Raw genomic sequence first — 26,602 nt, 5'->3', positions numbered from 1 at the left:
ATTTATGTAATAATGGGACTTACAAGCTGCTGTGAGCCTCCCTTTATTTATAATATAATATAAATTATTTTTAATTGCTTTAACACAATTATATTGTATACCATGGGTGATATTTCTTCAGCACCTGTTTGGAAGAATTAAACATTGCAGGATCACACACACACACACACACACACACACACACACACACACACACACACACCACAAATGAAATCAAAGTAGCTGAAGCAGAAGAGAACTTTAAATGCAAACCTTACTGCTTATCTACTAACACAGACCATGGATGCTCTGGTGGCCTCCCCCACATTTAAATTTAAGAAGGAAAGAGGAAAACAGCCCTGCATCTGTTAGTACCCTCGTGGCAAGACAGATTCCAAGTTCACCCTTCTTTATTTACAGACCAACTTCTAGGAAATTAATACTGGTGCCTGGGTGTGCTAAGGAGGCTCAGAGCTTGAAAATGAGCGCATTCATGGCAGCTCTAGAGCAATGCTTGGATTTATGCGTCGTCCTTAAGAAATTTCTGCCTCTCCCACATACACCAAACCCCTTGCAACACCCACCCTCACTGCAGCACGGAGAAACAGCCTTGATGTGGGGTTATTACAGAAGTAGCCACTGAGGGGAGCCGGTCTCAGGACTGCCCTCCCACGTTGCTATGACGATGAGACTGGCGGGCAGACAGCCTTCAGAGCTAAGTGCTGGCTAAAGCAGGTGTCAGATTGCGATGAGCTAGGTGGTTCCGGGATCACTCAGAGCCCCAGGAGTGTCTCCAGAAAGTCGGGCTACTATTCTGCTGCATCCCTCTCGGACAGCTCCTTAACTCCTTCGGAACAGGCAGAGTGAAAATGGTCCACCACTCAGGCTCCATTCAGTCCTTTAAACAGCAAAAAGGTCAGTGAGAATTCTCTCCCTGCACGCACCACATCCCGATCCGATCTGCATTTCCTTGCAGTTATGTGGGAGCATCCTTTCCACCTGTGTGTTGAAGAGCTAAGGGACTCTGTAAAGTTAAGACCCCCTTTTATAGATGTTTCACCGGCATAGGCGATGAGTCTGATATCCGGAGCCCCACAGAGCTCTGGAGGGAGTAGGATCTGTCTTGTCAGGACTTGTTTGTGTGTCTCTTAACTATCCTTCAGTGCATTGCAGTGAACTCTTTCAGCAGAGAAGGTCCCCACAGCACCCTAGGGTTTGAAGACTGAAAATTTGGGTGATATTTGCCCCAGTGTACGCTTCTGGTGCCGCTTAAGGTTCACAAGAGCAAAATGCATTACTTTTGCTGAGCTAGGGAAGTCGTAGGATATAAATGATTTTGTGGAAAATTCCAGAAGTTGGCCGGTCCCAGATGAAAGAACTCTGTAATTTCCTTAGAAAACTTTATATTTCGCCCCCATGTATGATTCTGGGTTTCCGGTTTTTATAGTTATTGAGTTTTTCTTCCAGGAACTTCCCAGCATATCATTTAGCTTTTACAAATTTCTCACTAGTTGCACGGTCAGATCAAGAATGATCCTCACTCTTTGTTCTGTTTTCTTACTTATTTAAATGGATTTTCATAAAGCACATATTTTCTGAAAGACACAGATTCTGGGAATTTTATTGTCTGATGCATTTATTCAACACTACTGGAATTTAATGAATGAATAATGGTAAATATGTCACATTTGCTTATATGGTTGCTAACATATGTAATTCTGTAGTATTACATTTGTTAATTAAAGTAATTATTATTACTCCTCTTCTGTCACTGCTAGTATTCCTTCTCCAAATGGTTTAGGGTAGATCTTTGGCTTTGTTTCTAAGCAAAAACCTTGGATAAGCCCAGAATAACTTAGTAGGTATTCATTCTTCAGGCATAATATCATGCTGCAAGAGCTTCCAGTCGGGAATTATAATCTGCACAAATTCCCATGCTCTGGTGTCTTTTGAATATATGTTAGAATGGAGGCTGAAGTGAGAGACTGTGGGAAGAGACTGAAATTTGGGCTCCTATGCAGTTCTATTTAAGCTCAAAGATTTCCAAAGAAAATTCAAGAAGTTTCCTTTCTTTACATCATTAATCACGTATAAACATTAGGGACAAAAAGAAAGAAATAGAAACCTTGAAACTGCCTCATCTGGTTATGTTCTAACGCTTTGGGAGACCTGGATACTTGAAATGTGCCCCAGAGTATCCATGTTTTGATTCATGTTATATGTTAGGGAGCAAAGAATCATCAACTTTAAGATTAGTTGTTTTTACTCAAATGAGTGATAAACTTGTTCAATTCATGACATTTCACAATTTCCATTTTATAATGCACCATGAGCCAGTTATTTTCAAATCTCACATTTTGGCACACACAAGAAAAAAACAACTTTAGCAAAAACGTAAACTTGAGAAAATGGAGGTCCCCAAAAGAAGCAATAACTTTTAACTAAATGGTTCTAGTTGTGTTTTTTTTAACACCACTTTCATCTGTTTTCCCCCCTCCAGTCCCTCTGTCTTCCCTTCTGTCAACCCCTCCATGTCCCTTGTCTACTCTCTAGCTGATATCCTGTTTTTCTTTATTATTGTTATAAGCAGACATACTCGTGTGTGTGTATTATGAATATACACACATTGAGTCTATTTTTATTGTTTGTGTGTTTATAATTCAGGACTGACCTCTCTGTATTAGACAATCAATAAGGGGTGCACCTCTGGGAGAGGATAATTCTCCCAGTAGACATTAGTTGCTTATGGTTCTTTGTCTAGGGGTAGGACCCTGCTAGGAAATGGTAACTCACATTAAGGATCAGCTATTTTAATTTTTTCAATAGGAAGAAGCATGATGACACTCTGTGCTCCCTCTGACCTGGAAGTGCTTTTCAGTGCTGCTCACCACAACCTAAAGTCAAAGGGAATTCTGTACTGAAATTCTAGAGTCTTAGATTTCAGTCTTGCCTTTGGTGATAGATGAAAATTTTGGAAATTGTTTATCTACTTATGATATTAATTTATGTATAATATGAAGACTGTTGATTTCTGATCTTCTGTTCTCCCTCTCTCTACTGATTATACATTTAATGTTAAATATATAAGCTAAGAGGTTTCACCATATTTCCACCCATTCACATAATATAATTTTGATCATGTCATCATCTTTATACTTTATCCCTCTTTCCTATTCTCCTTCCTCTTTCCAGTGTCTTCTACTTCCACTTTAGTTTCATATTTTTCTACTACCTCACCCTCAATTTCCACATATGAGAGAACACACACAATATTTGTATTTGTGGGAATGGGTTTCTAAACTCCTCCTCATGTCCAATTCCATTATTTTACTGTAAACAACATAATTTCATTCATCCATATAATTTGATAATTTCATTCATCCATAGATGGGCACATAGAGTAATTCCATGGCTTGGTTATTGTGAATAATGCTACAACAAAAGTGGGTGTGCAGGTATCCCTACGTTAAACTAAATTTTATCCTTTTGAATAGAAATGGTATGTGAGGATCATATGGAAACTTTATTTGGGAAACATCCATACTGGTTCCCCCTGTGGCTACATCTTTTCTTTTGTTGGATAGCACATGCAGTTAGCAATGTGAAGGCAAAGATTTTTTTCTTCTGATCTAGAAGAAGAAAGTCCTATTTTAATTTCATATTTAGGAAATTGTTTAGTTTAGTGAACCAATTGTGCCATTTATTTTTATTTTATTCAAGTGAATTCAATATCTGTTAAAAAGCATTACTGACCACTCTGAATTGGACAATCAACAAGGAGTCTCATTCATGGAAGAAGCTAATTCTCCTTTCCCCAGGAGTTGCCTGTAGATCTATGTCTAGGAAACACAGAATACACTGTCATCATGCATTAAGACCTAAATATTCATGGATATTGGAGACGTATGTAATTATATATTTGTTAATCAAATACAATCACTGATAATGCTTATTCTAATTAATAAAACCAGTGGAGATGACAGAATAGTTAACTATTAAAAAAAAACAATTGTTAGTCCAAAATCTCCATTACTTGATATAAAGCAGTAGTTTTCAACCTGTGGGTCACAATCCCTTTTGGGGAATCACATATCAGATATACTGTATATCAGATGTTTACAATGTGATTCATAACAGTAGAAAATTACAGTTATTTAGTAGCAATAAAATAATGTTATGGTTGAGGGTCACCGCATTAGGAAGGTGGAAGACCACTGATCTATATTTTTTTTCTATTTGTCCTGCACATTAATCTTGCATGTGCTACTGACAGCTTTAATATTAAGTCTGTTAGTGCTTACCTGAAATGAACATAATATCTAATGTACAGTATTATAATAGAACTAAAAATCTGTGTGACAGGTAGTTAGGATCCAAAATTTAGTGACCGATAAAAGACTAATTATTGTCATTTCCAGTCTTATCTATCTTTTTATTGACATAGTAGGCCAATATAAGATGGCCTCAGTGGTACACACACACACACACACACACACACACACACACACACACACACACACGCAGATTCATTTCTTTTTCTATTTTTTCTTCATTTGTTTTTGATTTGGGAGAGTATCTTATAAAAACAGTGGGCTCTGGGCATTAGAAAAACTTTTCTTTGTAATAATATCAGTTACAATCACACATTCTACCTAATTAATTCACTGTCCCCGAGGAAGTTTAAAAAGTTGTCATAAAGAAAATTCAGATGTACAATTAATTTCATACATTAAATATTGCAATGCAGAGAAATGGGATTTATTCCCTCTATATTCAATGCACATTTACATAGCTATTGTTTGCTTTGTGATAGTATTATTCAGAACATTTTCATTCCTGAACATCTTACAAAAAATGAACAAACAAACAAACAAACAAATACTCCTTTCCACTGAGAAGTTGATATAGTAAGAAATCTGAGATATCTGCTGTATCTATGAGAGTTGTGGACAAATCTGCATTTTTGTCGGGTTGATTTTTTTTTTCTTGATCATGTCCTTTGTGTTTCTAAAAAGATCAACAAGGTATGTTTAATTTTTTTCCATTTAAAATACTAGATTTTTTGTGAAATTTTTTTAATAGATTAAGACATTTTGAAAGTGAGAATCTTCAGCAAATATGAGAAATACAGGTAATTTCCTTATGTATGATGTTTCAAGGGTACATTGGAGTGTTCATGATTGCAGACAACTTGGAGGACACACTTGTTATTACTTTAGCACACCTTGATATAAACACAAGCTGGCAAATTAGAACTGGTTTCTGAGTAAAATCTGACATTGTTCAGTAGACTGATGTGTTGTGTTTCACTGAACTTATGATGGATTAATATGTCATACAGACATGGATGAAAAAAAAGGGCAATGATAGTTCTGGCTTCTCATGGCTGTTTATTTAGCAATATAGCTACCAAGATATTCAGGGAGGTCATAGGTTACATCAAACACAGGCTGTCTCAATCATCTTGGACTTAATGATCAGTTAAAGCTGTGAGGGTTTCATTAAAAATCCTGTAAATGACATTTGGTTAAACACAAAAATAGTATTTTTTTAAACAATTCTCCAGAATCAGGCATTTTTGTACCCAGATTAACTATTTAATTATTATGGCTTTAATTTTTATATGAAGATCTGCAGGCTGAAAATAACATGCATTCTCTTTTTCACTAACTAAATTGTTACTGCAAGTACCTATCTGCAAGCCTCTTCTAAATTCAACTTTGTGCTCAATTCCTGCTTCATGACACACAGAGGAATGCTTCTGGGGAATTACACCTACTCTCCAAACCTCTGCTTCTTAAACTTCATGTTTCCTTGGACAACATCTTCAGTATCAAAATATTTCTGTACACTTTAGAAAACAAGAAAAAAAAGAACATAAATATATTGAGAGAAATCTTTTCACCTTTGTGCACTAATTCCCACTGGTATTTCCAGACTGGCCTTTTATTTATGACTAAGGAAAGAAAGACTGTCTCTTGTAAAAAGAATCCTAAGTTTTGTGAGTCATAGATGAAAAGTTGAAGTGAAAATCCTGGTATGATTGAATCTGACATCCAGTAAAAATTTGAGTATGTATACCTATGTGTGTGAGAACTGTGGCACCTAAGGGCCCTGCCATCAGACTGGATCTGTGACATGAAATACTTTAATGTAGAGTAAAATAAAATTGATTATGGGACTTGTGTCTTTTCTAGGAAAGATTCCTTTTTGTCAATGCTCTAATTATGATGGACACATATCTCAACAATTGTGTTGAGAACCTGTGTTCTGGTAGCTAGTCTTGCAAACGAATACAATGGCCACCCCATTGTATCAAGTAGGTGTCATGTCTCTTGTTTAATACTGTTACCTTCTAAGCCAAGAGTTGACTTAAATTGCATAGGCATTCATGGTCAGATTAACAGTCCTGGGTGCCATTGTAGAGACTCAAATATGATTTGTTACAGAGTTCCAACTGTGCCCACACAGAACACTTAAGAGCCAACATAACTTTCTTAATAAATGATACCACAGTAATAAGGACCATACTCTTAATATCAAATGTGTTTTCTCTGAGATAGAAGACAGAGGTATGACTTCTGGATAATTCCCAGTCCATGATGCAAAAGTAAATGATTAGTAGCTGGAGTCTTTCTATCTTTGACTGGGGTTTTTGTATACTCTCCTCCAATAATGGAGTCAACTGGAGTACAAACAGCATGTCTCCTGTCCTTGGCAAATCTTTAAGAATGGAGCCTCAGGGCTGGTAGCTGGTGCAAAAATGAGTCCCTCTGCTTGTAGACAGTGATGGAATCTGGTAAGCTGGACTACATGGGTGGATGAGCTTGGCACTGGAAAGCAAGCTTCACAAAGGATGGGAAGCTCTGCATGAGAAGGCATTTCTACCTTATCATTGTTAAGTGTGGGAAGCACCTGAGTCCCATCAATTTCCAAAACACCTGTCTGTAGCTAATTTCCTTGCTCTACCTGTTTTCTTTATCAATCAGTACATTTCCATGACGAATTTTACTATATTCAAGCTTACTCATTGGCTCTAATAGGCCACTGTCCTTTCTGGGGTCAGTCACTTTGTATCTAAAACAAAATTGTGTGGGACATTAAGAGCCAAATCCTCTGCTCTTGCTTTACTTCAACAGGAACTACAGAAGTGTGAAATTATATTCTAAACTTGGCAGCACATTAGTACAATCAACCTTGCTGTCTCTTCAGCTATTGTCTTTCCTCCTAAATTACACTGCAAATAGAAACTACTTTCAATTGTGGCCTTGACCCAACACTTAGCTATGTAGGAAGCCTGGATCTACTGCAGAATACAGTAAAACATGAGTCTCCCATCCTCACAACTGAGATCTGCTGACCTATGAATCAGAGGTCTTCTTTGTAGGTTAAAATGAGTGGACATGGAAACTATGTATCTCAAAATATTTGGCAAATGTTATATATTAATTGTTCATACTTATCAGGTTCTAGAAAGTTACTTGATTGACAAAAACTTATCACATATATAACCCATAAAAGCATGTATGTGTTATGGTTGGCTTTGACACAAACACTTTTAGAAGAAAATTTTCAGCGTAGTGGTGGTTAGGTATTAAATATATGCACAGATACAGATGAAAAGAATTCGTCCCTTCATAGTAGTTTGAAATTTTTATTTTATCTACTTTTATTCATTTATCTAAATCTATGTGATCTAAACTTTTTAATTTTCAAGATTCAAGAATTATCTAGAATTCAATGAAAATCATCAGGCCTTCCAGTCCATTGAATTTAACTTTCATAGAAAAGGACTAGGACTTTGTATTCTTAACAATCAAGCAGAAATGCCTAACAAGTAAGTCCATTTCAGAAACAATAGAAAAAATTAATAATATAACTGTGCAAATGCTGATTTTTTAAATGACTTCAAATGAATTACTAGTGGAAATTATTTCATAGCAAATTTTATAAATTCTAAAAGTTTAGTTGTATACATGCATCACATACCATGCAAACATAATTGTACTATACTTATAATATTAATAAAAATATTCAATTCTAGAAGAAATGGTAAATTCCCAATCACATATGACCTTTCATAATTAGTCGTGGGAATATAAACAGCTTAAACAGATCCATAACAAGAAAGGATTGAAGTACTAATAAAAATCCTGTCACTCAACTGGCCAATGAAGTTGGGGCAAAGAGTCATCTACCATAAGGTTGGACTGGAGGTGGGACTGACCACTATGGGGGAGAATCCTCCTGAACCCCTTTGGGTCTAGATCTGAGTTCTGTCACTGTGCTTCCATGACTATAATGTCATTTACAGTATTGAGATGAGAATGAAAAATTTATGCTCTCAACTCTTTGATGTTCATGTAACCTTAAGAAGCTATTTTCTATTTTTATTGAACTTTTATTCTTACACACTTAAGTGAAGAGGTTTGTGGATATATAAATTGTCAAAATTGAAAAGATGTGCCTTTTCTTTCATTTTATTTTTCTCAGCTCTGACTTTGTTTTTTGCTATTTTTATCACCTCCTTCATCTTTCATCTTTTGTTGGTTTGGTGTGCGGTAAGTTTGAAGGTATATATTTTGATTTTTATTTTACTCGTATCTGGGACTATTTCTTTCCCTGATGCAATATATATTAGATCATTTACATATTTACTTTTTCACTCTTTTTTTCTTAAATGTTTAAATTATGTTTACCCATTTGGGTGAAGGATTGGCAGAGCACATATGTGGAGATCAGATGATTACCAGCAGGAGCCCATTCTCTTCTTCTACCATGTGCTCCCAGGACAGAACTCAGCTTCTCAGGCTTAGGGACAAGCACCTTTACCCACTAGACCACCTCGCTGGATTGTTCTACATCACCTTGGTTACACTTATCAATTCAAAAAATGTTTCAATAATGTAGAAGTTATCTCGATTCTGAATGTTGAAAGCATTACCTAAGACACGTGATATATTTTTATTTTGTTTTTGCTTAAAAGGCTGATGGAATCCAGATCTCTTTAAAAAGATATTACTTAGTTCTCTTTTAATTTTGACCATAAAGAATTTTTGCTGAAATTAAATGATTCAGCACATATAAATACTTGTGCAAAACTGTGGTAAGTAGGTGATATGTCTAAGACCATAGTGGCTGATTTCTCATGAAACATTTGAAAAACTAAAATAAATACATTTTTCAATCTTATATACTATAAGGTCTTTATTATAAATTTTTAATTTATTATTAATTATTAATTAAGAATAATTAATAACATGTTATAGAATTTTTGAAGTTGCTAAGGAGGTAGATGCTGTTTTAACTCCTCTTATATAAAGGCAAGAGGCAGGATCAACGTTTGTAAGTGATGGGTATATTACAGCATGGAGAGATGAAAGTTGAATGTTTTCACAGGTTTATATGTAGATACAAACACCTTATGCAGTCAAGTTGTATACATTAAATGCCTTCAAAGCACTTATAATAGTTGGGTAGCTGGACAAGATGTCACACACCTATAGTCCTAATATTTGGTAGGTAAAGGCAGGAAAATCAGTAGTTCAAGTTCAACCAGGAATGCAAAGTGAGTGTGAAACCATCCTGGGAATAAAGGAAGCCCTGTCATATAAAACTGAAAAGAGCAGGGCGGTGGTGGCACATGCCTTTAATCCCAGCACTTGGGAGGCAGAGGCAGGCAGATCTCTGTGAGTTCAAGGCCAGCCTGGTCTACAAAGCAAGTTCCAGAAAGGCACAAAGCTACACAGAGAAACCCTGTCTCAAAAACAAAAAACAAAACAAAAAAATTAATTAAATAAAATAAAACTGAAAAGAAATGGCAGAATAATGACAAAAGCTAAAAGTCATCAGTATCATCTGTGGCTGATCTGAATTCCTCAGGTATTATGTAATTTATTTGTTAAAATTAATTTATTACAGAACTACTTGAAGCTAGCTTTTTAAAAATAATATTCTTATTGATTCTTTGAAAATTTTATACCTTTACACTGAGGATCTCTTTTATATGTTATCAGCATCAATTTGACTAGTCAGTGTGTAGTGTTATGTTTTTATTAAATAGATTGATGCTTAATCAAGTAGAAGTTAAATCATTATGCTAAGGTTAATTTTCTTTTTGGTAATTTTTTCCCAGAGAAGTATTTCAAACTTTTTCATTCACATTATTCATTTTTACTCTTTCCTAATTTGTTTGAAAGTTTTAAAAAAATTACATATTAACTATTTTCTCCTTGTTTGAAGTTTATAAATTTTTGATTTGTGGTTGGCGAAACTAAGGAGCAATCATAAGCCTGTAGTAGGTGAATGAGTGAATGAACTCTTGATTTTATTTTCTTGATTTTTTTTCTATTATTTTATGATACACTTTCTCCAATATTTCCTGAAAGTTAAAGAGATAATTGTTTAGAATTTGCAATAAAATGTCTTTATTCTCTTAATTACAAATGTTTGATAATTTGTCAGGTCTACACAGATAGGGTCCAAAAACTGAAAGAAGCAGACTTATGTCCCCATGGCTAACCTAGAAGCAGTCACCAATTGTTAATCACTTGCAAAGAAAACTTTAGTTTCCTCCAAGGGAAACTTACTTGGGAAAATAACTACTATTAAAGGTAGGCTGCATGCCCAGCAATAGATGACCAACAGAAAACAAATTAACTGCATCTTTGAAGGTTCCTTATAATGTTCTTTTGAAGGTTCCTTTGAAGGTTCTCATAATGTCAGGTCTTTTTATTTTTTTTTATATATTTTGTTCTTTTTAAATTTTTTTTTATTCATTTTATATACCAACCATAGTTTCCCCTCCCACCCCTCCTCCAGTCCTCCTCCTCCCACTACCCTCCTCCCACCTATCCCCTCATCCACTTTTCCAAAAGAGTAAGGCTTCCCATGGGGAGACAACAAAGCTTGGTACATTCAGTTAAGGCAGGACCAAGACCCTACTTCACCCTGCATCAAGGCTGAGCAAGGCATCTCACCATAGGGAATGGATTCCAAAAAGCCAGCTCATACACCAGGGATAGATGCTGGTCCCACTGCCAGGGGCAAATTTTCTCTTATTTATTAATTTTATTTTATGTTTTCCTTCTCTCCTTTGAACCTATAGGTACTTTGAATGTATATAATGGCTTCCAGTTTATCATTTTTATGAGATTCTTGAGTATGTAAACAAGCGCATCTCTGTGGGTTTTTTGTTGTTGTTGTTGTTGTTTTGCTTTGTTTTTTTCTTTTGTGTGTGTGTGTGTGTGTGTGTGTGTGTGTGTGTGTGTCTTCTCTTGGCTTTTTTTCTTTATGCTTGTTAGTTTGTCCAATTATTAGGTATTAGTTTTTGTTTAATACTATTATATTTTTTTATCATTATCCCTTAAAAGTTTATTTATTTTTTAATGAGAGACAGAAAGAGAATCGATACAGATGGGAGGGGAGGGGAAGAGGAACTAGGAGAAGTATAGGGTGATGAAACAGTAGTCAGGATATATCATGTGAGAAAAAGATTTATTCTCAGAAAGGAGAAAAGTAAAAAAAAAAAAAAGAAAGGTCATGAAGTTGAGAGGAAGTTGGGGAGACACAGGAATAGTTGGAAGAGGAAACAGGAGGTGTAGAAATAACATAAATGCATCATTCATTCATGTATGAAATTCTCAAAAGTAAAATTTTCACTTAAAAACAAATAAATAAAATCTCAAAATGAGATTTAAACTATTCTTTCTTTAAATTTTATAATTAGTTTAATTTTACATATCAGCCACGGATTCTCCTGTCCTCCCTCCTTCTGCCTTCTTCCCCCCCTGTCCTCCCCCCATCCACCCCTCCCCCCATTTCTATCTCCTCCAGGGCAAGGACTCCCCTGGGGATTCAGCTCAGCCTGGTAGATTCAAGCAATTCTAAATGAAAACTGCTTCTTCTTAAAACTTTAAGAGCATGATTTTGTAGTTAATTTCCAGTTGACAAATTTACCTTTTTGTGTTCTTAAGGTCTTTCTACATCCTTGCTTTGTTAGCATAATTTTATTATATTTCTATTCTTTCATTCTCATTTTAGCTCAACATTTGGATAGTTGAACAAACAATAAATATATGTTTGACAAATCTGCTCTCATTATGTGGATGACCTGACACCTTTTGGCATCTTTCTTGCAGTGAGAATTTTTTTTTTTACATCAGAACTGGTAGCATGCTTAGAAATTGTCCTTAATTATTTCTGCAAATTCAAGTTCACACCTAAGTTTTATCCTAGATTCATACTCAAAATACAAGAGTACTTTATAAACCTGTTTGCTAGAAGCCAGAGAAAGACAGGCTAGGTTTCAGAACTAATTTAATCATGATCATTTCTTACAGCCTGGGTAATGGCTATTGTCAGAAACAAGGCATATACAGGTTCCAATGTCTCAGGGAGGGGATAAAGGCACCTAGGTGAATTTTTTTTTAATTTTGTATGTTAAAGAGAATATTAGAATATTAGAGGTACTTTTCATTTCAAGTATATGATGACATTTTACTGTTCCAAGCTTTCTCCTAAACCATAGCTGTGAATAAAATCAGAACTGCATTGAGTCAACCAATTTTTTATTGTAACATTTCCAATAAAACATCATTGTATTCAATACAGAAATGTGTTTTCACTGCATTTTGCAATATGATTGATGGTGCAATTATAATGATTGTTGAACTGTTGCTTATGCTTCTCTGTTATGAGTGCCAGGTATGAAGGACTAGAGGACATTTGCACGTAATATATTTACAGCGTGGGAGAAACACTGGTAATTTTCAGATTGCTAATGCCAGCTGCCAAAGTTCCTTGCTGTTATTATGATATACAAGCTCATATTTGCAAAATATTGTTCCAAGAACATTATCTATGTCCCAAGTGGGAGAATGGTAGTCCCTCACAAACTGTCAGTATACTGCAATCTTTACTTTTTTATTTTTATTTTTTTATATTCCAGGTGAGGATATTAATTTTTTAGGAACAGCAACCCAATTAATTAATCTGTGTATTTGGTTGTATTCTGGTTCTACTTGTAGATTTTAAAATCAATTCTATTTTTTTTCTAAAATGCCTCTTTTATTGTATCTTGCCTCAAAAAATATATTTGAATGTAGCGTTATTGCTACTAATTCTTTAAACATCCTCAGCATCTGTTTCACAGATTTGGTAGAGTTGCATATTATCGTCTCTACTTGCTGTTTCCTTCTTTGATTGTGAGTTTATATCTTGACGGTTACAATTAAATGACTTCCTTGTCTAATGCCAATGACATCGCATTCTTCGTGGACCACTGCTGTGTTTCTCCATTCAGATAGGACTCAAATGTTCTCAAGAGAATATACTGGAAAGCTACACTTAGTACTACGAATTTGCCAATCTTAATTTTTGAAACAAACTGAACTCTGTATGCTTACAGATTCAAATATCCAGTTTGAAGTTCTTTGCGTTTTATTTCTTATCATCATGGTAACTACATAAAATAGATGTGGTTTTCCGTGTAACTGAAGATTTTAAAGAACAGGTAACCTAGTGAAGCTCAGGATGTTCCTCATGGACTCTCTAATACTTCTATGCCTGACCTTGAATTCCCTCTTGTTTAATTTTGCAAGCCAATTTATCTTAATACAGTGACTAGCTGAAAGCAAAAGTTGCTGATTTTTAAGCAGATGGTCTGGTGGCAATTACAAAATCATCCCAACAAGAGCTGACCCCCACTAGAGTTATTTTGCCACTGATATAAATAAATGAATACATGTGCATCTTGTATATGCCCATAGTATCAATTTACCTCATAAATCAATTTGATCTTTAGGGAAAGGAAAGACCTTTCTGTTTAAGGCAGAATTATATTGCTCAGGCTCCCTTCTATGATTTAGAAACTAGACCAAAAAGTGAAATTATACATCTCCCAGGGGGGGAAAAAAGGAAGATGAGAAAAACAGAGGTTAAGAAACTACCTTTAAACATGATGTGTTATGACTGAAAACAGCACAAAGAAGCCAGTATGGTGCTGTACAACTTTAAAATTAGCACTCAGGAAGCTGAGGCAGGAGGATTTAAAGCCAGGGAAGCCTGAGAGTATACAGTAAGAACTGTCTGAAAATATAAACAGAAAAACATAATAAATACAAAGGAGAGAAAGAGAGGGAAGGAAGAAGGGAGGGAGGGGGAGATAAAGATAGGATGAAAAGAAGGGAGATAGAAATGAAAGAAGGAAGAGTGAAGAGTTTTACAATCATAGCACAGGTGTTTTTGTCCCCATCAAAAAGTTAGAGAGAACATATCTACACAGGCAAATACATTCTCATTTATTTGTCTACTTCAAATGAGAGATATTTGACTCTGAATCAACAGAACTCTTGAACACTGGAAGGTCATGTATGTGCATATGTGAACACAGTATACTGGGGAAGGTAAAGGCATGTAGTGATTATTCAAATTCTACAAAGAAATCTTAAAAAAATATTCCCAAATCAAGTCAATTTGGAAATGTTTCAAGGTCAAAGGATCCATTCAAACATCTAAAAATAACATATATAAATATACATATATATGTGTATACATGTGCACGTGCGTGCATGCGTGCGTGCGTGCGTGTGTGTGTGTGTGTGTGTGTGTGTGTGTGTGTGTGTGTGTTTCTGTGTAGTTTTCAATGCATCCAGGGAGTAATTTTCCCTCCCTCCACTCATCCCAATTCATCTCCACCTCATCTCTCCCCCAAATCCATACCTCCTCCATTTCCCTTTTGAAAAAAAGCAGGCTGCCCAGGGACATAAACTGAACATGACATAATGAGATACATAAACTGACCATGGCATAACAAGTCTAGGCACAAACCCTCATATCAAGACTGGATGATGCAACCCACTAGGGCAAAAAGGGTCCCAAGAGCAGGCAAAAGAGTCAGAGACACCCCCACACCCACTGTTAGAGGAGTCCCATAAGGAACACCAAGCTGACCATCATAACATATGTGCAGAGGATTTAGCACAGACCCATGCAAGCTCCATGATTGTTCCTTCAATTTCTGTGAGCTCCTAGGATCCCTGCTTAGTTGACATGTGTGGGTCCTGCTCTCCTTGTTTCCTCGACGCCTCTGGCTCCCACAATTCTTCCTCCATGCATTCAAATGTTCTTGTTTTCATTATTCTTCCCATTGTCATCCTCTCCCTTTGCCTCCTCTTACTACTCCCCCTCATACTTCACCCCGCGAGTCTTCCCTGGCACTGCCTTTTAAAACTGTCTTCACTTCAATCTGAGAGCTCCAAAGCTAGAGCAAATAACATATTGTTGTGGGTTATTTTTTTAATTTTTCTGTTTAAAATTGAAAACATTCTGTCAAATACCAATGTTTTGTTCTTTTTTCTTTACCTTTGTTTTAACACCCATTACTAATTTTTGATTATTTCCTCAATTTGACTCTCTCTCCCTCTCTCTGTCTTCTTCCTTACATCTTTCAGTTCTTTCTTTCTTTCTTTCTTTCTTTCTTTCTTTCTTTCTTTCTTTCTTTCTTTCTTTCTTTCTTTCTTTCTTCCTTCCTTCCTTCCTTCCTTCCTTCCTTCCTTTCTTTCTTTCTTTCTTTCTCTCTCTCTCTCTCTCTTTCTTTCTTTCTTTCTTTCTTTCTTTCTTTCTTGTTTCTTTCATCTTCTGCTTAACTTTATTATCTCTTTCCTTCTGAAGGTACCATAAATATATACCACTTTTGCATGGTTTAACCTTTTTAAATTCAATTTTTATTTTTTGTAAATTTCATATATTTTTACTGTATTTGCATCATTTTCATCACTTCTCCCCACCTCCAGCTTCTCCTGTACCCCCTTTCAAATTCATGACCACTTATTTAATGCTAAGTCACTTTAATGTTGCTCATATTTGTATGCATTTAGGGCTGACAGCTTGGCATTTGGTAGCCTATCTCGAAGGCTTACCTCTGGAGAAATCTCATTTTCTTTCTCTAAAAAGCCATTAATTGATTGTTGCTCTTCATGTAGAGTAGGGCCTTGTGAGATTTCCCTCATCCATGGTGGTGTTTCAATTGGAATTGCTATTGTGCAGGGCTTGTTTGCCTAGCTTTCAGTATCTGAATATGCTGTGCCAGTTGTCAAGTAAGAAAACAATGAATAGTGTTACACAACTGTAAAATCTATGGACCACATCAATCACCAGCTCAGAATGGTATCTCCAATGTTATAATAGTGGCACATACCCAGGGAGTGTGGTGATATATTGTGTCCCCCAATATATTGTGCACCCAAATAAAGCTTATCCGGAGATCAGAGGAAAAAGCCAGCCACTATATTAAACATAGAAGTCAGGCAGTGGTAGCACACGTCCTTAATCCTAGCATTCGAGAGGCAGAGATTCATCCAGATCTCTGTGAGTACAAGGCCATACAGAGCCAGGTGGGTGGAACACACCTTTATTCTCAGTGCTAGTTAACCATAGAAGTCTGGAGGTCTGTACAGACAGACAGGAAGTGACAGAGCTGAGCAGAAAGAGGAAGTGATGTAGCTGGGCAGAGAGAGGAAGTGAGATGACAGGGACAGAAAGAATATAGGCATGAGTATACAGGAAGTAAGTCTCTCATTGGCTGAAGATTTCTAGTGGCAAGAATGTGGCTGGCTTCTTTCTGCTTCCCTGATCTCTCAGCTTTTACTCCAATATCTGGCTCCTGGTTTTTTTTTTGTTTTTTTTTTTTTTTTATTAATAAGACCGTTCAGCAATTCGCCTTACAAGGGAGTAACCAATAGTCATCTAATTGGGCTTAAGCGCTCTCCACATAAGAGAATTCATGCCTGGTACTATTAAAAACCCATAGCTAGTGATGTCATGGACTTCAGAAGAGAACCTACTACTGCCATTTTCCTAAGCCAATATAACTTCAAACTGCACTCTCAATACAAATCCGTAAACTCACAGACATACACTTATACCCACAGATCAGTGTAGCTCTCATCCCTCATCAAAGAACTTCCTTTTTCAGCAGATGGTGATCATTGCAGAACACTGCAGCTAAACTCTTATTTTCAACAAGGTCTGATGTTTCACTTAGGAATATCTAACAAATTAAATTTGGAGGGGGTGGTGGTGTGGAGACAGGGTTTCTCTGTGTATAGCCCTGGCTATCCTGGAACTTTCTCTGTAGACTAGACTGGCCTTGAACTCATAGATATCCACTTGCTTCTCCTCCCAAGTGCTGGGATTAAGCCACCATCGCCAACACCAGTTGAATTCTTAAGACAATCTTTTGCCATATTTAGATCTATTTTCTTTTTGTCTACTGTAATGCTGCATGTAAGACAACATCATCCATTGCTGCTTCAAAAGACACGGAGCATTCACTTGATTACTGTTATTTTCTAAACTGGAATGTGTCCCTAGTTGGGTTCAATGCTGAGTCATCCTGTGGGAGTTAACTGTGGCTCCTCAAAGCATTTCAATTAGTCAACACCAGCATGTGTCTTTCTTGTATACTGCTGATACCCTAAAGACAAAATGAAATTAAAAGGACGAATTTTCTCTTCTCTCCCTCCATCTAGTCAAGCTGCACTCTTCATGTTAAGACTAAATCTCTTCTTGAATAAAAATTAAATTGTCCTATAACATGAAACTTAAATGGTCTTATTAATAAGAAAAACCCTGAGCCAAGTATTGGGGTGAATGCTGAAAGATATGAGAAGCAGAACAAGCTACAGCTTCCTCCCCTCACCAATTCCTCAGCTGATCTTGTTTCCTCAGACTAGACGCTCTGTGTCCTCATTCTAATGAATCTCAGCTGAACTGCTCCTAAAAGCCTAAAAGCTCAACCGGTTTCCTATTTCCTAATTTTCACACATTATATACCATTTTGCTTTCTGCCATCACTTCCTGGGATTAAAGGCTCACTTCCTGGAATTAAAGGCATGAGTCACCATGCCTGGCTGTTTCCAGTGTGGCTTTGAACTCACAGAGATCCAGGTGGATCTCTGCCTCTGGAATGCTAGGATTAATGGTGTGAGTGCCACCATTTTCTGGCCTCTATGTCTAGTGGCTGTTTTGTTCTCTGACCCCAGATAAATTTATTAGAGTGCACAATATTTTGGGGAACACAATATCACTACATTGTCCTGTTTAAAACACCATTAAGTACCTGGAATCATTGAATATCTTCAACCCAAAGTATCAGTCATTTTGTGTTCTTCATGATGGATGAAGACCAAGATAAAAGAACCCAGGCAGGTTATTTTCCTTTTATGGAAGTCACTACACATCTTTATGCATATTTAGAAGGTGTAGTTTCCATTTCATCAAAGATAGAGTCTTCAAGTAAAGGTTGTTTTTACTATATTTCAGTAATATTTTATTGAAAAAAACTTCATGGCTATATTGTTTGTTTGTTGTTGGTTCTCTCTCTCTCTCTCTCTCTCTCTCTCTCTCTCTCTCTCTCTCTCTCTCTCTCTCTGCCTGTGTGTCTGTATGTGTGTATCAGGTATTCTTATAATTACAGCTATTAACAAAACAGACAGAATGTAGACAAATTTTAAAACAATCTTATTAAATAAAAAATCACAGAGCCAAATATAGGGATGAAAACCTTGGAAAGATCAGGGAAATAGGGAAAGCCACCCACTGGCCTTACCTCACCAACTCTGCAGCTTTCAAAGAGAGCTACTTCCTGTTTTACTTACGTCTATATGTCTTGCTGTTCTGTTCTCTCATTGTCTCCTTAGCCCAGCTACATCACTACCTCTTCCTGCCCAGCTCTGTTACTTGCTGTCTGTCTGTACAGACCTCCAGACTCTATGGCTGGTACTGGGATTAAAGGCATGTGTCACCACATTTGGCTCTGTTCCCTAGTGTGGCCTTGAACATACAGAGATCCTGCCTGCTAAGGGATTAAGAGCATGTGCTGCCTGACTTCTTGTTTACTTAAAATGGCTTGCCTTTCCCCCTGACCTCCAGACAAGCTTTATTTATTAAAGTACAAATAAAATATCATCACATTTCCATACAAATAAAATATCACCACAACAAAATTATGATTTTTAGGGCTTTATTATTCTACTTGTTAGAAAGAATAAGATTAAAGAAAATACATATTACATCATATAGCAATTGGTGTCAGACATAACAATAAAGAAGGAAAATGGATTACAGACTATAATGGGTCTATCAGTGGATTTTACATAAAATAGCCATGTTGACTTCAAACTTTATAGTTATAAACTTTGTATTTCCAAGCATGCATTTCCACTGGCACAAAAAATGGCATATATTTACTATAAACTTGTTTGGATAATATAAAAAATCAACTATGACATGAAATCAATTATGAGTTGATTTTTATTAACTAGAAGTTTCATTTTTATCCCTTCTGCTTATTTTTCTAATTCTAGAGATTTACAAACACACATGTACTCATGCATTTATATAAACAAATGTTCAATGATAAAGCCTCATAGATACATATAAACATGTTTTTCAGTCCCCATTTGTGGTTATAGAGCATCTATGAATGGATATTATACTGGGATTTTCTCTGTTTTTAGTTACAGAAATAATTTATTTGGTTTGAGTAAGAGTACCTCTTCTACCTCTTCACTTAAATAACAACTATTCTTTCTCACTTTCATATTTGTGTGGCAAAAAATAGTTTGAAGCATTGAGTATTATTTCTGGTAATAGGTATCAGGTATTATTGTTAGAATATATTTAATATTAGAAACTTGCCATGACTATGGCGGGAGTGATGACTTTCATTACAAGCCGATCTTAACAAGTAAAGACCCATCGCTACAATATATGGCAAGCTATTTGAGGATCTATGCTTTTTTTAAGTCTTTTCACTATTGCTGCCTTAAAGAGCCTGGACATTAGGGAAGGACAGATGAAAGTATTTTAGATGATGAATAATAATCATTTTCAATTTTAATCATTTTCTGTCATGAACTGCATAGTAATAGTTTGGTTATTGATAAATTCCATACATAATGGTGATCCCCAAGGATTAATTGTCTAGAAGTGGTATTATCATCTTATCCTGTGTAAGTACTCTCTGATGTTCCTAAAATGATTCATTTTCCTAAAAATTTATGTCCCTATTGTAAGGAAATACATAACTACAATTTCATTAGATTGTCTCATATGATTACACTCTAAATTTGATCAAGATAAAAGTGAATTCTTGTTTTCTAAGTTTATATGCAACTATTTCTATTCATACATTTTATGTTTGTGTGCATGCAAATGCCCAGAAACTTATCCATCCACACAAAATAAGTTCTTAATAAATATCTAATATATCATGTATTTTTGAATTTTATTAGCTTAATTATTACTGCCAAAAATGTTTTTAAAATACAAATTATGAGATATTCATCAGTATTTTATATATATATGCTCTATGAGCTCAAGAACCCTGATGTTAGATGCAGCCAAAATTTTAGGTATTATGGTAGTTTTGATTGTAAACTTGATGTTGTCTGGAAACACTTGAGAAACAAGTGTCAGTGAAGGATCATCTACATAAGGTTAGCCTGTGGGCAAGCCTGTAGCTATTTTCTTCATTACATTAATTGATGTGGAAAGACCCAGTCCACTCTGCTTGGCACCATTTCTGAGTTTGGGTCCTGGACAATATAGGAGCAGAGAAGATGAACTGAGCATTAAGCGTTGCATGCATTCATTTCTTTCTACTATTGACTGTGAATGTGTTAGGACTAGCTGTTTTAAGTTCCTGACACCTTAATGGCCCTGCCATGCTGAACTCCAACCTGGAATTGTGAGCTAAATCAACCCTTTTGTCTTAAGTTGCTCTTTCTGGGGTACTTTATCATAGCAATGGAAATGAAAGTAGGAGAGAAGGGAAACACAGTCGTGACTTTATACTTAAACATGTTTATAGTTCAGTGTTTGAATCAGAAAGCACTGGGACAAGATGGGTGTGTATGAGACAAGAAACACATTCAACAACTGCATAATAGCAGAACTCTCACACCCTGGCAGATACAGAGGATATTTTTGGTGACAGAAGATGCCATCTTTGAGGCTTTCTGAAAAGAAACTTACTAAGAACAATGTCATACAATGATAAATGTAGTCATATTTAAAGCTTTTCTCATGGTTGATAGAAAAGAATAAAGATTTTTTTCCCTAAGGAAAAAGTGTAGATTTTCACAAATTTATGAATCGGTGATATAAAAACAGTATTGCATCAAGGATAATAAAGGAAATAATTACAACCTCTAAAAAGGCTTATTTGTCTATTTTTGTGAGCAGAAACTCTCACTGTGTAGCACAATATGACCTTGAATTTGCCACAATGGCTTCAAACACCCAATCTTTCTGCCTTAGTTTGTCAAATGTTATAACTGTAGATATTCACCACCATATTCCACTAATAAGCCACTTTAACAACTCATAACTCTGATATAAGTTGAATTCAGATGACCTCTTAGCTGCTAAGGAATATGCATTTGGTTGTTGAATGATAAATGTTATAGTTGCATGAACAAGTGTCAAACAATTGTTCAGACCAAGAGCCACCCAATTATAGTCTTCACTCACTACTCTCACCTAATCTCATAAAATTAAAATAAGTTTTTGGAAACAACTACCTAAAATGTCCAAAATGCAAGTTTATTAATTATAAATATACTAAAGACTAAAGATAAATTAAAATGGAAATTAAAAATTAAACTTTTTTTTTTTTTTTTTTGGTTTTTCGAGACAGGGTTTCTCTATGTAGCTTTGCGCCTTTCCTGGAACTCACTAGGTAGCCCAGGCTGGCCTCAAACTCACAGAGATCCGCCTGCCTCTGCCTCCCAAGTGCTGGGATTAAAGGCGTGCACCACCACCGCCCGGCTAAACTATTTTTAAAGGATATTGAGAAAAGTAACATTGATATCATAAACAAATTTTGAAAAAAGAACAAAATGTACTACTTTTAATATCCAGATTATTTTTATTTTATTCAAATATTATTTACTTTAATTAGAAAGTTAAAGTAAAAATTAAAAAAAACTAGAAAGTTTTGTTCTGAACAGTTCATTTAACTGGATAAGTAAAAATTAAACTAATTATTTTGTGAAGATAGACCATACACACATTGTTCACATATATTCCTTGCTGGCATTACTTTTCATGTAAACATGTATGTCAGTTATTTGCATATAGGATAGGTCTTTCTTTGGAAAATAATATGGAAGGAAAGTATTCCATTTACGTAGTATAAACCTGACAGGATAGGCTATCTGCAATAGATTGAAGGAAAGATATGCCAGGAAGTATTAAGAAATATTGCCAACTACATTTTTTCTAATGTCACATATGTTTTATGTTTTAGTTTTACTTTAAGAATAACACAATTTGTCCTAAATTTGCAATTTCATCTCTGTTATTAGTCTCATTTTTTATTGTTTTAGAATTTTGAGCATGTGTATACTAATTTTTTTTTATCAATTTCAACCTCCATCTAAGCCATTTCTCTATGTCCAAAAATTATGTTTTCCTTAGCCAGTGTCTATTTTGATTAACCACCTTTGCAAAAGGCTGTATTGATTGGTCACTATAAATCTCAGCTGTAACACATTATATCCCTTTCTGAGTGTGGCAAAGTAAACTAAGAAGTGTTCGGTGGCAATCTCAAACATATTTTGACAAATTATATGATTGGTAATTGATCTTGAGGTATAAATGTTATTTTTTAGTGACTTGTGGACTAACAGCAGACTTTGTACTTTATTTAACTATTTACAAAAAAAAACCAGATCATGTTAGGGAATATCCAATTACATTGTTGGGAAGTAATATTATTTAATTAAATAGTAGTAATTAATATATGGCCTTATTGGAATCATGGAATCATGTAAAGACAGATGATACATAGCAGCACTGAAGGAAAAAAAACTATAAGAATCATGTTCTCCATGAGGAGGTGAGAAAATGTTTGTATTTGCTATAATTCAGTGGGAAGTAGCACAAGTATACTGTTGTTATAAATGTTAATAGGGCCGGAAGGAGGGCTCAGGGGTAAGAGTACTTGCTGCTCTTCCAAGGGGTCTGAGTTCTGTTCCTAGCACATATGATATGATAGTCACAACCACCTGTAACTCCAGATCCAGGAGATTAGATGCCCTCTTCTTCACTCCAAGGGCACCAGCATATACATGCACATACTCACATAGACTCAGACACACACAAATGATGAAAAATAAATCTTAAGGAAAATGTATTGTAGGCTGATAAATACAAATATATCAGTTACTTTTCTAATTACTGTGAAAAAATCCTGGCAAGATGACCAGGAAGAAAGGGTTTGTTTTATAAGAGAAGCATGGTAGCAGAAGCTTGATGCAGCTGGTCACATTGTTCTGCTGTAGGAAAGCAGAGAAAGATGGACACTGTTTCTCAGGTTGTTTTCTTCAGGCTGGTACCTCTGAGCAGCCTCTCACCTCCAGAGTTGGCCTTCCTTCTTCAGTTAAACCTTCCTGGAAACACTTTGACAGACAAATCCAGAGGTGAGTTTCTGTTCTGATTCTAAGTCAACTCAAGCTGACAATGTCAATTAATGATCGCAACTAGTAAGTAAGGTGAACGGTTGAATTCCAAGAGTGAAAATAGAAGTCATGGGGAATAAATAGTTGCCTTCCTTTTTAAGAATTATTTTGTCACTAAGTGGTGGTGACACACACCTTTAGTCCTAGCACTCAGGAGGCAGAGCCAGGAGGATCTCTGTGAGTTCAAGGCCAGCCTGGTCTATAGAGCGAGATCCAGGTCAGACTCCAAAGCTACACAGAGAAACCCTATCTCAAAAAACCAAAAACAAAGAGAATTATTTTTTCTATTTTTTATATTATAATACAATTAAATCATTCATGTCTTCCCTTTCCACCCTCAAACTCTCCCACACAACCCTCCTTTCTCTCTTTCAACTTCATAGCTTCAATTTTTCATAATTTTTGTTATATAAATATATGTATATATGTATATATATATTCCTTAATATATAAATGGAACTTTCTGAATTTATATAATGTTATTTATATAGGGTTGACCATTTGGTACATGAGCTGAACAAGGACAAATACAATATATATGCTAAAGTGGGAAAACTCTACATGGAAAACTATAGGCAACTAAGGAATGCTGAGAGTCAGAGAAACTAGTCTGTCCCGGGGAAGAATACACCAATTAGTTATCTAAAACCAGATAATAACCTCCTTTTATATTCAGATAGCAGCTCAAAAACACACCTTCAATAGGGTTTTTCCTGCCATGAAATCCTTTTAAAATAGTATTCACGTTATTGCACTCCAAATCCCATCTCATTGTTATATTTTGTTTTATTTATGACATATTGAATTATTTATGTAGTATTGACTTTGTGTCTTTGTGTTTTCTACTAGAAAGCAAATATGGCTGTCTTATTCACTAAGGCACATCACAATACTTGACCCATGATGGGAGATAATAAATGTTTAATGAAATAGTGATTTCATTGGATGTCATTTAATAGTCAGTAGAGCCTAGTTCTCACATTGATGTCTAGTCCATAATTCTTGTTTGTCTGATCTAGAATACCGCCCCCCACCCCCCAAAATAAAAAATCAAGTCCTGGTACCAAACTTACCCTTTCAGGAGTCTAGACAGGGCCAATTCTGCCAAGGTAGTTAATTTTTTAAATTTTATTGTTTGGATGTTTCGCTTGCATGTATGTCTGTGCACCACATGCATGCCTGGTTCCATGGAGGCAACTAAAGGGTGTCACATTCCCCTGTAACTGGAGTTACACAGAGTTGTGTGCCACCATGTCAGTGATAGGAATCAAACCCTGATCCTCTGGGAGAGCAGCCAGTGCTCTTATCCTCTGAACTGTGTCTCCAGCCACACACATAGCAACTTTTAATTGTGACATAGAACTCATGAATCTCTCACAGAATGGCTGCTGAGTGTGCTCCTTTTAAATATAAACATAAAATGTACATATCTTTTCTGTAAGAAAACTTCTGATTATATTATTTGTCAACTCACATTTCAGAGGTAAGATTATGTTAACATAATCAGTTTATAATAACATACATTCCTTCTTAAATTCTTCCTAAGTTCTAAAAATTGGAGTCTAATAATTACACGAATATGTGTATTTTTATATTATGCAAATAGATTACCAGTGTCATGAAAAGTGAAATAGTTCATTCACTTAATTTAGGCTACAAATACAGAGTATATTAGTTTTTGTTTTCCAAGTTAGTTCTGAGACAGTAATTTGAGTTCTATTGATGGTCGAAGAACAATATCTAAAGAACAAATGCACAGCATGATAACTTTCAATGCAATGAGTATTTTTTTTTTAAATTATGGCCATCTTGAAACTCTATTCACTTTGCTTGGTTTTCCAGAGATGAGACTTTAATTGGCAAGAACATCTCTAATATATTACACTAATCCCTTCTGTTCTCATGCCTCTCCCATTTCCAGTACTACTTCAGATTAGAATGAGTATAGGACTGCTATCCTGAGACAAATTTTAAAGTTAGTTAAATAAGACAATATAAAACAGGAAAAACAAGAAGCAAGTTCCTGAAACTGACTGTTGTCCCTAAACATTTCTCTAATGTGAAGTTAGTCACCAATGTGAAAAATCTCATTTCCATCTTCAGCAAGCAATAACAGTTATAAGCCCAAATGTTTCTGAACTGTATTATCTGTCACCTTGAGAAGACTCCAGTGATATGCAAATTTGCACTGCTTATATAATTAGAAGTATATGTTACCCAAGCTGTGAAAGTGGCCTTTTCAGTTGTGAAATCACTGGCACTAATTAGGAAGCAGTTGGGGAATTACAGCCCCTAAGCATAAGCATTTTTGAGCCGTTATATCATCTTGTAGTAAAGAGAAGTTGGCTTTCATCTTTGATGTCTCCATCACTGAATGAACAGGTACCGGTACTCAGATACCTATGGATAGATATCATTTTCTTTGAGTTGAGTCTTGTGTGGGAAAATGTTAAAACACAGATATACTGCCCTCTATCAGACAACACTGTCTATAACATTGTTTTTCAAAGCATGATATAAAGAACCCAATTATATATTCTAAGACAAAAGATGTCAGTGATGAAATGAGAACTTGTTTCTTAATGGTATTTATCATTGCCAAATCACTTCTGGGATGGACATTAATAATAAAAACTAGCACATTAAAATTGATTTTACAAGCTATGATCAAACTTGTTTTAAACAACAGAATTTATCTTCACCAATATTTTCTAACAGCCCCAAAAGTGCCATATAGATACTCATAGAGAAATGTCAGTCTAAGAGTAGAGCATTTAAAATATTGTATCTGTCATGTCAAGCAATAACTCTCTTCATTTCTAGATGCTAGGTGAAGAAGAAATTTATGGAAAATGTGTGGGAGAGTATGTGGGGTGTAGGGTGCATGTATGCGCACGTGTGTGTGTGTGTGTGTGTGTGTGTGTGTGTGTGTGTATGTGTGTGTGTGTGTGTGTGTGTGTGTGTGTGTGTGTGTGTGTGTGTGTGTGTACATGGCACATATGTGGAAGTCAGAAGAGAGCTGACAGAATTCTGTCTACTTTCACCATGTAGATCCTAGAGTTTGAATTCAGGTCATTGAACTTGGAAGTCCAGCT

The 26,602-nt window shown here is 35.6% G+C and overlaps 1 pseudogene across 1 annotated transcript in view; it reads left to right on the top strand.

The window, feature by feature from the left end:
* Positions 1–671: 671 nt before the first annotated feature.
* Positions 672–26,602, top strand: part of LOC143272642 (anoctamin-3-like) — a 138,113-nt pseudogene continuing 112,182 nt past the window's right edge. Inside the window, exon 1 of the transcript XR_013050270.1 lies at positions 672–894. The product of XR_013050270.1 is annotated as an anoctamin-3-like (transcript). The remainder of the gene's footprint in view (positions 895–26,602) is intronic.

The sequence above is a fragment of the Peromyscus maniculatus genome, chromosome 4 (assembly GCF_049852395.1).
Source record: "Peromyscus maniculatus bairdii isolate BWxNUB_F1_BW_parent chromosome 4, HU_Pman_BW_mat_3.1, whole genome shotgun sequence".
NCBI lineage: Eukaryota > Metazoa > Chordata > Mammalia > Rodentia > Cricetidae > Peromyscus > Peromyscus maniculatus.
This window is presented reverse-complemented; position numbering and strand designations above follow the sequence as displayed.